This window comes from Orcinus orca, chromosome 2 (genome assembly GCF_937001465.1).
Source record: "Orcinus orca chromosome 2, mOrcOrc1.1, whole genome shotgun sequence".
Classification (NCBI taxonomy): domain Eukaryota; kingdom Metazoa; phylum Chordata; class Mammalia; order Artiodactyla; family Delphinidae; genus Orcinus; species Orcinus orca.
Window position 1 is genome coordinate 25,928,771 of NC_064560.1, and position 3,738 is coordinate 25,932,508.

Genomic DNA, 3,738 nt, shown 5'->3' on the forward strand with positions numbered 1-3,738 from the left:
ACAAGGTCCTAATGTATAGCCCAGGGAACTATTTTCAATATCCTGTGATAAAATATAATGGAAAAGAATATAAAAAAAGAATGTATATAGGTGTATAACTGAGTCACTTTGCTGTACAGCAGAGATTGGCACTACTTTGTAAATCAACTATACTTCAATAAAAAAATAGAATTGCTGTTTCAATTGGGATGCTGGCATTTCCAATTCCATCAATGTTTTTGAGGACATACCATGTGAGAGGTTCTGCAAGGGACACAAAGATGAAAAGGGTTGGCACCTGTCCTCCAGGGCTTACAGTGTGTGTGTGTGTGTGTGTGTGTGATTACAGACAAAAAATAGCTACCAGAAAAGCTATTGTAAACTGAGTACTTCCTATATGCCACGCACTACTCCAAGTTATTTTTAATCTCATTTAATCCTCTCAACAACGTGTAAGGTAGGTATTATTCTCAACTTACAGTTAAGTGACTTTCCCAGGGTCATGAAGCTAATAAGATAAGGATCAAAAGAGAATTCCAAACAAAGTGATGTGGGGGCTCAGAGGACGAAATATCACATTCGAATAAGAGGATATCCAAAGTTTTATCGTAGAGGGCGTTTATGCAAGGCCTGGACATTGGGGAAGAATTTTGAAAGACAAAGACTGTGGGTGTGGGGCGTGGGATGTATTCTCAGTGGAGGGAATATGTGAGCAAAAGCCGAGGGTGTTCATGGAACAGCGTGGCTGGTGGGTTGGGAGGTGTTGGGGTGCAGTGAGAGATGAGGCTGGAAAGTTGGGACCTTTTTTGGGAATGGCAGCTGCAATGTAGGGAACATTAATGGCTGAGTAGCAGACTTTGTGATGCGGTCTTAGCTGTGCTTTGAGGAGGACCCTGCTAGGATTAATACTGGAGACCAGGAATGTAGGAAGCAGTGAGACCCGTGAGGACCACGCCCCAAGAATTTCATTAAAGGTAATAAGAGTCTTAACTAGGGCAGGGACTTTGGGAGTGGACGCCATTATGATTTTTAAGATGAGCATCATGTGGGCTATTTGGTTTTAGGACTCCCAAGGAAGAAACTGTGACTATTTCCAGCAAGTAAACCCTGAGTATAAATACTTTAATGGATAATATGGTTCTACTAATTCATCTAGAAATTATATATGCTAATCCTTTCCAAGGAACGTTGCTTCCAAATAGCTCCAGTAGCCATCTGCTGATGCTTAAGGCAAAGCACAGGTGGTAACATCAGCCCTCAGCCCTTAGTCCCATGTGACAGGCCAGTAGCTCAGCCCCTTGCTCACAGGCTACAGCAGGCAGACCAGGGCCGATGCTGTACCTCCAGGTGCTGACGTCACTCAAGGAATTAATTACAGGGGACCATGCCAGGTCATACAGGGGTCCTTCTTTTGAGAGGTCAACTAAATGTGGTGGAAAAGTAACTTCCTCTACAAAAGTTTTCTGGAGGCTGGTCTTTTCTATCTTGATGCTCCCATATCACCTTGTACGTACTCTCATGAGACCACTTACCACGTTTCACTGTTATTGTCTCTTTACCCAGCTCACTCCTCTATTATCTTGTGAGCTTCCCAAGGGCAGGGACTGTGCCCTATTTACCCCAGGACATTTATCCCAAAGCCCAGCAGTAAGGAGGTGAAGCCCTCAATGAGTGTTAACTGGATGAGGATGAGCGAATGTTAGAAGGAACACAACATCTTTGGGAACCAACTTTGATCAGAGACCAGGATCAGAGTGAGAGAAGCCTTGTGGAGGAGGGCAGACAGTGGGGGGAAAGTGTCAAGACCCCACGCGCATTGAGCCCATCCTCTCCTTCCTGTCGCCTAGAGCTTCTCCTATCCACCAGTCTTCTGTTCAAAGCTTGGAGGGTTTTCAGTTTGGTTTTTATCACAGAGATCATTTCCCTTTCAAAACCGGAGGGGTTTGGCAGGTTGAACGTGAAAACTATGCTTTTCACTGTGTTACAGCCAAACTCCTCCAGCCATAGTGGAAGGAAGCTTTTGACCTTCTTGGTGTGAAAATGAGGAAGGAGGTGAGTATTGGAGTGAGGACAGCAACAAGTAAAATCTGTGGGGTGCCCACCTTTCAATCTGGGAGGAGATATTGGGCAGAATTCATCTGACCAAATTTTGTTCTTGGGAGCAGGTAAAGTTTTGTTATCCTTATTTTACTGAAGATGTAATTGGACCCAAGGTTAAGAGGGTCCAACAGCTAGTAAGAATGCATGACTTCTAAGGCAAGACTCTTTTCTCAAACTCTCTGAAGCTACTTGAGCAATAAAGTAAAGAGATCACTTGAGCTTCCTCCAAGGAGTGAGTCAACTTCCCAGCTCTTTCACATTGACATAAGTGCCTTTCTTTTCTGGGCTCTGGAATAATCAGAAGTCATCTTAGATGTAGACACATCAGGTAGTTTGGGTTAAGGAAAGGGGGTATGGACCCCCCCACCCCCAGGGTAAAGCAACTTCCTGCTATCCCATCACCCTTCCATAGGAAGGCATTAGATAGAACAGTGCTCTAGAGAAATGACATCCTTTTCTGAAAGTTCAATATCTTTTAACTTTGCTAAATACTCACTCATTCTATTTATTTTTGTTACAAACTCCATGGCAAACTCATTAGTAGCTTATTAGCCAGGACTGTTGGAGCTGAACTGATGCTAGTTAAGGAAAACTTGTTTGTGGAAGTTCAATCAGTGCTGGAAGTGACCCTTGTCTGGGCTAACGAGAGCTTGATAAATGTCACAGCAACAGTGACAAATGTCGGCAATCAGAGGCAATAAAACCTTTAATGAATTTCAATAATTCTGTCAAAAAAGGTCACATATTAGTCAGGGCTGGGATGAGCAGAAGGAGAATGTAAGAGTCAGAGAGTAATCTCATCAGGAATTCAATAAATTTGCCAGGTTTTGGAAAGGAAACAAACAGATCTTTTTTTTTTAAGTTTTTACTTTAATTTAATTTATTTTTTTATACAGCAGGTTCTTATTGGTTATCCATTTTATACATATTAGTGTATATATGTCAACCCCAATCTCCCAATTCATCACACCACCACCCCCGCGGCCACTTACCCCCCTTGGTGTCCATACATTTGTTCTCTACATCTGTCTCCATTTCTGCCCTGCAAACAGGTTCATCTGTACCATTTTTCTAGGTTCCACATATATGCGTTAATATACGATATTTGTTTTTCTCTTTCTCACTTCACTCTGTATGACAGTCTCTAGATCCATCCACGTCTCTACAAATGACCCAATTTCGTTCCTTTTTATGGTGGAAACAAACTGATCTTGAAGCCCAAACTTCAGGGCAATGGTAAATATATTAAAGGAATCTTGCTGTTAAATGTCAAAGAAGTATTGCTATGTTAATTCTTGATAACGTTATTGTCTTGGGTTCCTTATAGAAATGATTGGTAAGTTTGGATTCACAGTGAAAGGGAAGAAAAAGAAAGCTTTCCACTTGTAAAGCTCTTAATTCTGTTCTTAACCACTGCCCCTCTTATGTGATTCCTAGGCATTTCAGTCTAGCGTGGTTTAGTGTGTTACTTAGAGGCACAATGGATGGATGACTAGGTGACTGGACCGTGCCATCTTTGAGGGCCCCATCTAACCTCCAGTTTGGATGCTATAAAATGAGATCCAAGAACCTATAGAATGAGTGGACTTTGTCTTTGGCTCAATGAGACTCCAAATAATTTAATACGAGTAATAAGGAGAAGCCCACAGTCACAGCCAC